This window comes from Hyla sarda, chromosome 1, assembly GCF_029499605.1.
Source record: "Hyla sarda isolate aHylSar1 chromosome 1, aHylSar1.hap1, whole genome shotgun sequence".
NCBI classification, from domain to species: domain Eukaryota; kingdom Metazoa; phylum Chordata; class Amphibia; order Anura; family Hylidae; genus Hyla; species Hyla sarda.
In genome coordinates, this window is record NC_079189.1 from 85,609,511 (window position 1) to 85,623,390 (window position 13,880).

A 13,880-nucleotide genomic window follows, 5' to 3' on the forward strand; every position below is an offset into this window, starting at 1 on the left:
TTGATGGGCAGTAATCAGGGACTGTGAAGTCCACCAACGGAATGAGGAATGAGCAAGACCGGGTGGAAAAAAAGGGTTACAGAGGAAGGGCAGGAGGGGAGGAGGGCAAGATTGTAGGTGAAAGCGAAAGCGGACCAGTCGCCAAAGGGAGAGGGAATGAAGAGTGAGAAGAGCAGAGTAAGGGACGTATTTAGTGACAGGTTGAGTAGACCACATTAGGGAAGAGAAGGAGTGGGGAGAGATGAGAGAGGATTCGAGGTGAACCCAGATGGGGGTATCGCCATCCGTCAGGAACCAGGCCATCTGTCCTAGTCTGGCAGCATAATAGTATTTTTGAAAGTTGGGGACGGACATACCACCTAAACGCTTATGAAGGTACATTACATTACGTGCTATGCGGGGGGTCCTGGATTTCCATATAAATCTAAAGACATCGGACTGAAGGGACCTGAGATCCGCAGTCGAGACCGGAACCGGAAGAGTGCGAAACAGGTATAGTAGTTTAGGCAGAATCACCATTTTAACCGTGTTTATTCTTCCGATCCATGATAAGTATGGCCTGTCCCAAGTGCGGATATCATGTCGAATAGATTTGTATAGGGGCGGGTAGTTCGCACCATAGAGGGAAGCAACCGCCGGGGTTATACGAACACCTAGATAGGACAGGGCAGGCATTGGAGGGGGAAAGTTAAAGTTAAGGGAGATCAACTTTTGTGTATGGAGGGGAACATGTATATAGAGTGTTTCAGACTTAGATGGACTAATCCGGAGACCCGAGCAAGACGAGAAGTCTGTGAGTAGGCGAAACAGGTTAGGTAGAGATGATAGGGGGTGTGTCAGGGATAGAAGGAGGTCATCGGCAAACAAACAAAGTTTATGGATGGAGTCCTTAATCGTGACCCCCAGTACAGTGGGGGAGGCTCGTAGGGATCTCGCCAGGGGCTCCATCGCCAGGGCGAAGAGAGCAGGGGACAACGGGCATCCCTGGCGAGTGCCCCTCTTAATAATAATCGGGGAAGGGGAGGAGGTAGGGAGTTTGAGAAAAGCCGTAGGATTGGAGTACAGCAGGTGCAGAAGGTGTACAAACGGCCCAGTGAACCCCATTTTAGAGAGGACCCCCCAAAGGTATGGCCAGAGAACTGAGTCGAAGGCCTTTTCTATGTCTAAGGCCAATAGCATAACAGGAGTAGAAGTGGAGGAAGCCCAGTGTACTACCCCCAGCACCTTTCTAATATTGTCCGCCGCTTGTCTCCCCGGTATAAAGCCCACTTGGTCAGCGTGAATAACACGGGGCAATATAGTGTTCAGTCTGCGTGCCAGGATAGACGTTAATATCTTCGTATCCAGGTTAATTAAGGAGATTGGGCGGTAATTTGAGACCAGGGATGGGTCCTTCTGGGGTTTGGGGATCACCGTTATAAGGGCATCTAAGTATTCAGGGGGTAAAGAGGGAGCCTGAAAGAGGTTATTATAAAGGTTAACTAGGTGGGGAACTAGAATAGGAGAGAATTTCTTATAGTACATTGCAGACAGGCCATCTGGGCCAGGGGCTTTTCCCAATTTCAGGGCCGCAATTGTATCTGATACATCTTCGTGTGAAATTGGAGAATTAAGGAGATCCCTCTCGGGGTCAGTGAGAGAGGGGAGGGAGGTAGAGTCAAGAAAAGAGTTCAGACTGGGAGTAAAGGTAGGCGACTGGTCAGGGATAGAATAAAGTTTAGAGTAGTAAGAGTGAAAAGTCTGGTAAATCTTGTCGGGGTGGGAAGACCGGGAACCAGGGTGCAACTGAATGGTGTGAACATAATTAAGCCGTTGTTTGCTGCGGAGCATATTGGCAAGCAACCTATCCGGCTTATTGGCATAGCGGTAGTATGTGGCCTTAGTCCACCTAAGCGCTTTTTCCACTCCGGTGGACAGGACAGCATCCAGTCGCAACCTGGTATCCCGGATAGCATTGTGGAGATAAAGAGAGGGGGCACGCTGGTGAGCCAGGGTGAGTCGAGAAAGCTTGTTGTGTAGCGTATGTTGAAGGTGGGAGCGACCTCTTTTCATGTATGAAGCTAGCGATATGAGCCGTCCCCTAATGAAGGCTTTGTGGGCAGACCATACCCAAATCGGGTTTGAATTCGGGGTGGCATTGGTGGAGAAGTAGGATGTGAGATCTGCTGTAAGAGAACGTTTAACTGTCTGGTTAGTCAGCATAGACTCGTTAAGTCTCCAGGTAAAAGGTGTGGTAGGACCACCTATGAGATCCAGCTCTACACATACCATCTCATGGTCAGACCAGGGAGAGGCAATGTGTCTCGCGTACAGGAGGCACGGTAAAGTAGAGGTGTTGAGAAGTAGCCAGTCTATGCGAGTGTAATTTTTCTGGGAGGATGAATAGTAAGAATACCCCCTCGACTGACCATTGTGCTCCCTCCATGCATCCGCGAGTTGAAGTGAATGGAAGGCCGAGACCAACCTTTTCTGCAACGCTCTAGATCGACCTAAGGGACTAGGGGAGGACCTATCCAAGAGGCCATCGTAGACAAAATTAAAATCGCCCGCCCACACCAGAACATCATAAGAGTATGATAGGAGTAAAGAGCAGAGAGAAAGAAAGAATGAAATAGGAGAAGAGTTAGGAGCATAAGAGTTAAGTAGACAGATCTGCTTACCGTACAGGGTGCCCAACAGCAAGACATACCTGCCTTCGGAGTCTGTATGAACGCGGGTCACCTCGAATGGCAACGTATTTTTCAAACAAATCAGTACTCCCCTGCTTTTGGAGACAAAAGAGGAGACATATAACCGGGAGTACTGGGAATGGAGGAAGCTAGGGCAGGAGGACTGGGAGAAGTGAGTCTCCTGAATGCAAATTATATCAGGGCGGTAGCATCTATAATCGATGAAAGCTTTCCTCCGTTTGGGGGGGGAATTAAATCCCCTGACATTATGGGAAATTATCTTACACATAAGACGGAAGACCAGGCAATGCGGAGACGGGACAAACACGCAGAGACAGAACAACCATAGAACACATGGACCCACTGACTAACAAAAACGAACAACATCAAACCACAAACAAAACATTGAACAAACAGAAAAAAGTCAAACTGGAAAGCGAAGCCGTATAATATAGCGGCTCCGCTTACTTCCATCTCTCGAAGCAAACGAAGGACACATCAGTCCGGTCACACCAGCCCTTCTAGGGTCGGTGGCTTCAGGGTGCCAGGTGAGAGGGGGTCACTTGCAACGGTGAGTCAACCTTCCGGGGCCATCCCCAGGCATCGCTGTGATTTACGCTGGGCCGAGGGGACACTGGTCCAGGACTTGGAGGGTCGGGGGCCCCTTCGAGGCAAGTCGGTCGCAGGAGGCTGTTCTGGGGCAGTCCAGGGGATACCCTCTTTAGTGAGGGCAGTTTGGGCCTCAGACAGGGAGCGAAATTGGTAGGGGCGCCCCTTAAGTTGGCAGATGAGGGAGAATGGAAATCCCCATTTATACTTCACCCCCTCCCGGACCAGGGCCAGCGTGATGTGGCGGAATGTCCTGCGCCGTTCTAGCGTGGACGGGGATAAGTCCGAGTAGAGGCGCACTTCAGCGGGCATGCCAGGTAGCGCTGTCAGGTTGCGGGCAGCGAAGAGCAGGGGATCTCTCACCTCCGGGTAGTGCAGACGGAGGACCACGTCCCTCGGCAGTTCAGAAGATCTCGGGCGACCTAGGGCTCTGTGGACACGATCCATACGGAGAAGCTCAGGCTCGTATTGCGGCAGTAGGGCCTGGAACATCGCATCGACCGCAGATTTCAGGTTAGTCTCCGACTCAGGTAGTCCCCGAATGCGAATGTTGGCTCTGCGGGAGCGGTTCTCCAGATCCTCAAGTTTGAGGTCGATAGCATCAAGCTTGGCCGCATGTAGATCGATATCCCGACGGTCAGACTCCGCGGCCTCCGCTAAGTCGTCCAATTTGTTTTCGTTGTCGGAGACTCTCTGGCCCAGATCTTGAAGTTGCGCTGCGAAGTCTGAGACAGCTTTTCTGAGCTCCGACTGGAACATTTGCTTGATCTGGCGGAACATATCTGCCGGGGACATCTGCGCCAGGTCCGGCTCCCCCTCTTCTCTTCATCGGACGCCATATCAGAGCGGTGTGGGGAGGATGCCGCCGCCGCCGCCATATTGGGTTTCGGGGAGGCTCTGAAAAAGTCCGGAATGGACTGAGAAAGACGCTGAGAGAGGTTCTTATTTCGTGACCGCTGCCTCCTGGGCATGACCAGGTCCAGTTCGCACTGAAGCCACAGCGTGTGGAGCCTTTAGGGCGCTGAATAGGGCTTAGATAGGTGAGACTGGCGCGGAGCTTACATCACCCACGTCTCTTCCGGTAAGCCGCGCGCATGCGCCCTCCAGAAATGCATTTTTTTACTTTAATCATTGGGAGCAATCTCAGAACACTCTCCGAAGCTCACAATCTGAAACTACAATATAACCCCCACCAGGTTATATATACAGATGTCCAGGAAAAGAAGGTCTAGTAGACAATGGTGGAGCTCTCTTGTAAGATTTTTTTCTCTCCATGGAAATCTTTTGTAAAGGTGAGAGATTTATTTGGTTTCAAGAAAAACCAGAATATATTGTTTCATGACTTTTTTCTTTTGGTTAAACACGGTGCAGCCAGATGTTTCTTTTTGTACCAGCTGTTGGAAAATACTAAAAAATAAAGTGCCTGAAAAATGTGCTCACAAACTGTGTCCATGCTAGCAGACTGGGAAAACTGTGAGCAATTCAGACGTGTAATGTATACTTCATTCATATATTAAAGGAGATCGCCGACAAAAAATAACTTATCTCCTCTCCACAGGATAAAGGATAAGTAGTAGATCGTGAGGGGTCCAACCGCTGGGGCCCCCCGCAATCACTGGGACCCTGCGCTCATTGAGGAGCAAGTGTTGCATCCTTGGCACTCTCATAGCAATGAATGGAGCACATGCTGTCTACCGGTAGATGACACGTGCACCTCACTGAGAGCGCTGTGGTCCCATGCGGGTGATCACAGGGAGGCCCCTGTGGTCGGATCCCCTACAATCAGCTACTTATTCCCTATCCTGTGGATAGGGAATAAGTTATCTTTCACCAGAGTTCTCCTTTTATATAAGGTAGAACTTGCCAACTGTTATATTTGTATAATACCTTTACTCAAGCAAAGATACCACAGCAGAGCGGTATATTGCATTCCCTTACCAGGGGCAACTTTGGGGAGGCTGGAGGGATATATGCCCCAGGTTCTCATAGATGGAGAGAAATGAAGAAACAAGCTACTCCTGAAAGATTAGGACAGAAAACTTGCGTGGGTTGTGAAGGCTGCCTGGTTGGTCCACAAATAGCTAAAAAAAATATATATATTTGTGCCGGCTATGATAGATGTCAGAACACACAGGGCATCAAACTGACTGGAATGTCTGTATTGACCCAATTTCCACTGACAGAAGTACCTGCAATAGTAAGGTTTGTAATGTGAACTTCAGACCAGGACCATTACATTGGTAAGAAGGTGGCCTGGCCTGACACATCTCTGTGATATGTAAAAATGTAAGTGACACATTAATGGCTTTTTCTTTACTGGTAGACAGTATATCAGTGTACTTTATTTATAAAAACCTGCAAACCGCTTCATAAATGTGGCACATAACGTTTGGAGACTACTTGGGTCCATGGTCATTCCCTCCGTCTACCTTGACATAAAGTTTACATATTGTTTTGTGTCACTGGATAGGGTGTCTAAAAGTAGTAACAAAGGACTGATTTATTTGGTTCTTTCAAAATTTGCTAGGGGAGAACCTGCAAACAACAAAGAGTTTTCTCTTCCTGTTCTTTGCAACATCAGCCGGTGATATACAAACAAATAAAGATACTGATGAAGGAGAATACATGACCTCTAGAAATGCCTCTGAACTTGAATTTAGCTGAGAATTATTTGTTCCTGGTAATGACGATTTTAAAAAGACAAAAAAAACTTGCTGTATCATAGTGTAAAAAGAACAAAAATATATATATGCTCTTTTCATTTCAAAGTATTTTATTGGGTTAACAATAAATTAATAAATAAATAAACAAACAAACAGGTCAAGACATAAATAAGAGACAGGGTTTCACACAAGTTTTCATAAAAATGTGGGTAAATGTTGATATATCAGTATGGTATTGAGAGAATTACAAAGATATTATTGATAAAATGTCAAGAAGGCCTCTAAGAGGAGGAAAAGAGCACACCACGAGAATGGAATCAGTGGACATATTGTGAGTTGCAAGACCAACAGTACCAATTGTTGAAGAATGGACTGTGTGTTGAATGGGCAATCGCATACATCTGTTCATAGGCAAATGTCATATTACCCAACACTTTCCATAGATGAGGGAAGTCAGTCTCTCCAATGTCGAATTTTGGCAAACTTAGTCATCATCAATAGGTGAGCAACAATAATTCTATGTTTAATGAAGAGATAGTGCAGGTCTACCAGTAATAGAACCAATTCAGGGGTCAATGTTATTGATAAAGAGCAACACCTCTACACCTACTTAGAGTGGGTGAATGCATAGGTAGTGCCATAATACGTGTAAGAAGGAACCTTTCCAACAGAGGTCAGAACAAGTGGGGTCAACATGGTGCAGTCAACATGAAGTAAAATACCACCTAAAAATGGTTTTCATCAGTTCTTTCTGATAACACATCTGAAGTATTTACGAACTGCTTGACATACCCTTTTTCATTGTAAGGCTGTGTCTCCACTTGGTAGATTTTTGTAAAACTGCCAATGCAGTTTTTGAGCCAAAGCCAGAAGTGGATCCAGCAGGAAGAATAAGTCCTTCCTTTATATTTCCCATTCCTTTTAAATCCACTTTTGGCTATGGCTCAAAAACTGTAGTGGTAGTTTAAAAAAAACAAAAACTGCAAAGTGGAAATTTAGGCTTAAGGTGATATACCCAAATTTAGTTCCTTTTGCCTTCACTCCATATAGTGAGGTTGCACAAACACAGCCATATTATTAGGATTTAGTAATAAAATGATACACCCTTAATTTTTTCATTAGGTAATGTTAAGTACATGAGCACTTTGAGCATTACACCAGGAGTCAGGGCATAACTAACTTCTGATTTGAAAAGGCACAAAGTATCCAAGGGGACTTGGGCAAATAGAAAATGACCATCTGTGATATTGCAGTGGAGCAGGTATTGCCACTCTGCATTAGTGTTGAGCGGCATAGGCCATATTCGCGAATATATGGTCGAATATTCGTCATATTGTCACGATGCCGGCTGGCAGGTAGTGGATCCTCTGTGCCAGAGAGGGATTGGCGTGGACCGTGCTAGTGGACCGGTTCTAAGCCACTACTGGTTTTCACCAGAGCCCGCCGCAAAGCGGGATGGTCTTGCTGCGGCGGTAGTGACCAGGTCGTATCCACTAGCAACGGCTCACCTCTCTGGCTGCTGAAGATAGGCGCGGTACAAGGGAGTAGGCAAAAGCAAGGTCGGACGTAGCAGAAGGTCGGGGCAGGCAGCAAGGATCGTAGTCAGGGGCAACGGCAGAAGGTCTGGAAACACAGGCAAAGAACACACAAGGAACGCTTTCACTGGCACTAAGGCAACAAGATCCGGCAAGGGAGTGCAGGGGAAGTGAGGTGATATAGGGAAGTGCACAGGTGAACACACTAATTGGAACCACTGCGCCAATCAGCGGCGCAGTGGCCCTTTAAATCGCAGAGACCCGGCGCGCGCGCGCCCTAGGGAGCGGGGCCGCGCGCGCCGGGACAGAACAGACGGAGAGCGAGTCAGGTAGGGGAGCCGGGGTGCGCATCGCGAGCGGGCGCTACCCGCATCGCGAATCGCATCCCGGCTGGCAGCGGAATCGCAGCGCCCCGGGTCAGAGGACGTGACCGGAGCGCTGCCGCGGGGAGAGTGAAGCGAGCGCTCCGGGGAGGAGCGGGGACCCGGAGCGCTCGGCGTAACAGTACCCCCCCCCTTGGGTCTCCCCCTCTTCTTAGAGCCTGAGAACCTGAGGAGCAGACTTTTGTCTAGGATGTTGTCCTCAGGTTCCCAGGATCTCTCTTCAGGACCACAACCCTCCCAGTCCACTAAAAAAAAATTTTTCCCTCTGACCTTTTTGGCAGCTAAAATTTCTTTGACCGAGGAGATGTCCGAGGAGCCGGAAACAGGAGTGGGAGGAACAGATTTGGGAGAAAAACGGTTGAGGATGAGTGGTTTGAGAAGAGAGACGTGAAAGGCATTAGGGATACGAAGAGAGGGAGGAAGAAGAAGTTTATAAGAGACAGGATTAATTTGACACAAAATTTTGAAAGGACCAAGATAGCGTGGTCCCAACTTGTAGCTAGGGACACGGAAGCGGACATATTTAGCGGAGAGCCATACCTTGTCTCCAGGGGAAAAAACGGGGGGAGCTCTTCTTTTCTTATCCGCGAACTTCTTCATGCGTGATGAAGCCTGTAAGAGAGATTTTTGGGTCTCTCTCCATATGATGGAAAGGTCACGAGAAATTTCATCCACAGCGGGCAGACCAGAGGGCAAGGGAGTAGGGAGGGGGGGAAGAGGGTGACGGCCGTACACCACGAAAAATGGGGATTTGGAGGAAGACTCAGAGACCCTGAAGTTATACGAGAATTCGGCCCATGGGAGGAGATCTGCCCAGTCATCCTGGCGGGAGGAAACAAAATGTCGCAAATAATCACCCAAGATCTGGTTAATCCTTTCTACTTGTCCATTGGACTGGGGATGATATGCAGAAGAAAAATTTAATTTAATCTTGAGTTGTTTACAGAGAGCCCTCCAGAATTTAGACACGAATTGGACGCCTCTATCCGAGACAATCTGCGTAGGCAACCCGTGAAGACGAAAAATGTGTACAAAAAATTGTTTAGCCAACTGAGGCGCAGAAGGAAGACCAGGAAGAGGGATGAAATGTGCCATTTTGGAGAATCGATCAACGACCACCCAAATAACAGTGTTGCCACGGGAAGGGGGTAAATCAGTAATAAAATCCATACCAATCAGAGACCAAGGCTGTTCGGGGACAGGCAGAGGATGAAGAAAACCAGCGGGCTTCTGGCGAGGAGTCTTATCCCGGGCACAGATAGTGCAGGCTCGCACAAAGTCCACAACATCCGTCTCCAGAGTCGGCCACCAATAGAAGCGGGAGATGAGTTGCACAGATTTCTTGATACCCGCATGACCTGCGAGATGGGAGGAGTGACCCCATTTGAGGATTCCGAGGCGTTGGCGAGGAGAAACAAAGGTCTTTCCTGGAGGAGTCTGCCTGATGGAGGCAGGAGAAGTGGAGATCAGGCAGTCAGGTGGAATGATGTGTTGCGGAGAGAGTTCAACTTCTGAGGCATCCGAGGAACGAGAGAGAGCATCGGCCCTAATGTTCTTATCGGCAGGACGAAAGTGAATCTCAAAATTAAATCGGGCAAAGAACAGAGACCACCGGGCCTGGCGAGGATTCAGCCGTTGGGCAGACTGGAGGTAGGAGAGGTTCTTGTGGTCGGTGTAGATAATAACAGGAGAACTTGATCCCTCCAGCAGATGCCTCCATTCCTCAAGTGCTAATTTAATGGCTAGAAGCTCTCGATCCCCGATGGAGTAGTTCCTCTCCGCTGGAGAGAAGGTCCTAGAGAAAAAACCACAAGTGACAGCATGCCCGGAAGAATTTTTTTGTAGAAGAACAGCTCCAGCTCCCACTGAGGAGGCATCAACCTCCAATAGGAAGGGTTTGGAAGGGTCAGGTCTGGAGAGGACGGGAGCCGAAGAAAAGGCAGACTTGAGTCGTTTAAAGGCGTCTTCTGCTTGAGGAGGCCAGGACTTGGGATCAGCATTTTTTTTGGTTAAAGCCACGATAGGAGCCACAATGGTAGAAAAATGTGGAATAAATTGCCTGTAATAATTGGCGAACCCCAAAAAGCGTTGGATAGCACGGAGTCCGGAGGGGCGTGGCCAATCTAAGACGGCAGAGAGTTTGTCTGGATCCATCTGTAGTCCCTGGCCAGAGACCAAATATCCTAGAAAAGGAAGAGATTGGCATTCAAACAGACATTTCTCAATTTTGGCATAGAGTTGGTTGTCACGAAGTCTCTGAAGAACCATACGGACATGCTGGCGGTGTTCTTCTAGATTGGCAGAAAAAATTAGGATATCGTCCAGATATACAACAACACAGGAGTATAACAGATCACGAAAAATTTCATTGACAAAGTCTTGGAAGACGGCAGGGGCGTTGCACAGTCCAAAGGGCATGACCAGATACTCAAAGTGTCCATCTCTGGTGTTAAATGCCGTTTTCCACTCGTCCCCCTCTCTGATGCGGATGAGGTTATAGGCGCCTCTTAAGTCCAATTTAGTGAAGATGTGGGCACCTTGGAGGCGATCAAAGAGTTCAGAGATGAGGGGTAAGGGGTAGCGGTTCTTAACCGTGATTTTATTAAGACCGCGGTAGTCAATGCAAGGACGTAGGGAGCCATCTTTTTTGGACACAAAGAAAAATCCGGCTCCGGCAGGAGAGGAGGATTTACGGATAAAGCCCTTTTTTAGATTCTCCTGGACGTATTCGGACATGGCAAGAGTCTCTGGGGCAGAGAGGGGATAAATTCTGCCCCGGGGTGGAGTAGTGCCCGGGAGGAGGTCGATAGGGCAATCATAAGGCCTGTGAGGAGGTAGAGTCTCAGCTTGTTTTTTGCAGAAAACATCCGCGAAGTCCATATAGGCCTTAGGGAGACCGGTTACTGGAGGAACCACAGAGTTACGGCAAGGGTTACTGGGAACCGGTTTTAGACAGTTCTTGGAACAAGAGGACCCCCAACTCTTGATCTCCCCAGTGGACCAATCCAGGGTAGGGGAATGAAGTTGAAGCCAGGGAAGTCCAAGGAGAATTTCCGAGGTGCAATTGGGGAGGACCAAAAGTTCAATCCTCTCATGATGAGATCCGATGCTCATAAGAAGGGGCTCCGTGCGGAAACGTATGGTACAGTCCAATCTTTCATTATTTACACAATTGATGTAGAGGGGTCTGGCGAGACTGGTCACCGGGATGTTGAACCTGTTGACGAGAGAGGCCAAAATAAAATTTCCTGCAGATCCAGAGTCCAAGAAGGCCACTGTAGAGAAGGAGAAGGCAGAGGCAGACATCCGCACAGGCACAGTAAGACGTGGAGAAGCAGAGTAGACATCAAGGACTGTCTCACCTTTGTGCGGAGTCAGCGTACGTCTTTCCAGGCGGGGAGGACGGATAGGACAATCTCTCAGGAAGTGTTCGGTACTAGCACAGTACAGGCAGAGGTTCTCCATACGGCGTCGTGTCCTCTCTTGAGGTGTCAGGCGAGACCGGTCGACCTGCATAGCCTCCACGGCGGGAGGCACAGGAACAGATTGCAGGGGACCAGAGGAGAGAGGAGCCGAGGAGAAGAAACGCCTCGTGCGAACAGAGTCCATATCTTGGCGGAGTTCCTGACGCCTTTCGGAAAAACGCATGTCAATGCGAGTGGCTAGGTGAATAAGTTCATGTAGATTAGCAGGAATTTCTCGTGCGGCCAGAACATCTTTAATGTTGCTGGATAGGCCTTTTTTGAAGGTCGCGCAGAGGGCCTCATTATTCCAGGACAATTCTGAAGCAAGAGTACGGAATTGTACGGCATACTCGCCAACGGAAGAATTACCCTGGACCAGGTTCAACAGGGCAGTCTCAGCAGAAGAGGCTCGGGCAGGTTCCTCAAAGACACTTCGGATTTCCGAGAAGAAGGAGTGTACAGAGGCAGTGACGGGGTCATTGCGGTCCCAGAGCGGTGTGGCCCATGACAGGGCTTTTCCGGACAGAAGGCTGACTACGAAAGCCACCTTAGACCTTTCAGTGGGAAACAGGTCCGACATCATCTCCAGATGCAGGGAACATTGGGAAAGAAAGCCACGGCAAAACTTAGAGTCCCCATCAAATTTATCCGGCAAGGATAAGCGTATCCCAGGAGCGGCCACTCGCTGCGGAGGAGGTGCAGGAGCTGGCGGAGGAGATGACTGCTGAAGCTGTGGTAGTAACTGTTGTAGCATAATGGTCAGTTGAGACAGCTGTTGGCCTTGTTGCGCTATCTGTTGTGACTGCTGGGCGACCACCGTGGTGAGGTCAGCGACAACTGGCAGAGGAACTTCAGCGGGATCCATGGCCGGATCTACTGTCACGATGCCGGCTGGCAGGTAGTGGATCCTCTGTGCCAGAGAGGGATTGGCGTGGACCGTGCTAGTGGACCGGTTCTAAGCCACTACTGGTTTTCACCAGAGCCCGCCGCAAAGCGGGATGGTCTTGCTGCGGCGGTAGTGACCAGGTCGTATCCACTAGCAACGGCTCACCTCTCTGGCTGCTGAAGATAGGCGCGGTACAAGGGAGTAGGCAAAAGCAAGGTCGGACGTAGCAGAAGGTCGGGGCAGGCAGCAAGGATCGTAGTCAGGGGCAACGGCAGAAGGTCTGGAAACACAGGCAAAGAACACACAAGGAACGCTTTCACTGGCACTAAGGCAACAAGATCCGGCAAGGGAGTGCAGGGGAAGTGAGGTGATATAGGGAAGTGCACAGGTGAACACACTAATTGGAACCACTGCGCCAATCAGCGGCGCAGTGGCCCTTTAAATCGCAGAGACCCGGCGCGCGCGCGCCCTAGGGAGCGGGGCCGCGCGCGCCGGGACAGAACAGACGGAGAGCGAGTCAGGTAGGGGAGCCGGGGTGCGCATCGCGAGCGGGCGCTACCCGCATCGCGAATCGCATCCCGGCTGGCAGCGGAATCGCAGCGCCCCGGGTCAGAGGACGTGACCGGAGCGCTGCCGCGGGGAGAGTGAAGCGAGCGCTCCGGGGAGGAGCGGGGACCCGGAGCGCTCGGCGTAACACATATATTCGCATATTCGTAATATTCTCATTTTATTTTCGCATATACGAAAATTCGCGTATGCGAAAATTAACATATGCGAAAATTAGCATATACTAAAATTAGCATAAGCCAAAATTAGCATAAGCCAAAATTCGCATAAGCGAAAATTAGCATATGCACATTTTCGCATATGCGAAAATTCGCACGCCAGTCTCACACAGTAGTATTAGAGCCTTCTTTACACCACACAAGCTGGAAGCAGAGAGGGGTGATCACTGTGATGTGTACTGTGAAAAAAAAAAAATATTCGTAATTACGAATATATAGTGCTATATTCGCGAATATTCGCGAATTCGCGAATATGCGATATTCGCGAATAAAATTCGCATTGCGAATATTCGCGAGCAACACTAGTAAGGAGACCAGTCCTACAATATATCTCTAGGACAGAACCGTTTAGATGCTCCCACCATCTATTTATACAGTTTGGGGCAAAGTCTAAAGGCTCAAAGGCGGCGAAATCTACTATTACCAACTGGATTAAGAATACAATCAGCTTCTGCTTCCAGAAGTAGGGATTGGATCCTCCAAAGGATCTGAAGGCACATTTTACAAGAGCGGCTTCAACATCATGGGCAGAAGTTTCCTATATATCATTACATGAAATATGCAAAGCAGCTACATGGGCAACTCCGACTACATTTATTCAACACTATTGTCTTAGACTTTTCCAGTAGTCCAGCCTTAGACAAAACAGTGTTGGAAGAAGCGTTTAAGAAATAATGCCCTCCCTTTGTTTTTTTCTGCTACTTAAGTCCCATACTGTTCTGCCATAGGACGTCCAGGAATGTCTTAAAAATTTTTTACCTGAAAATGTCAATTCCTGGAGTCCATAGGCAGCACAAAGTTCCCACCTAATTAAATCTTGCTATAAAACGACTCTGTTTGTGTTATATGTCCAGGGATATTTATGTGATGTGGGGGGGGGGGCTCA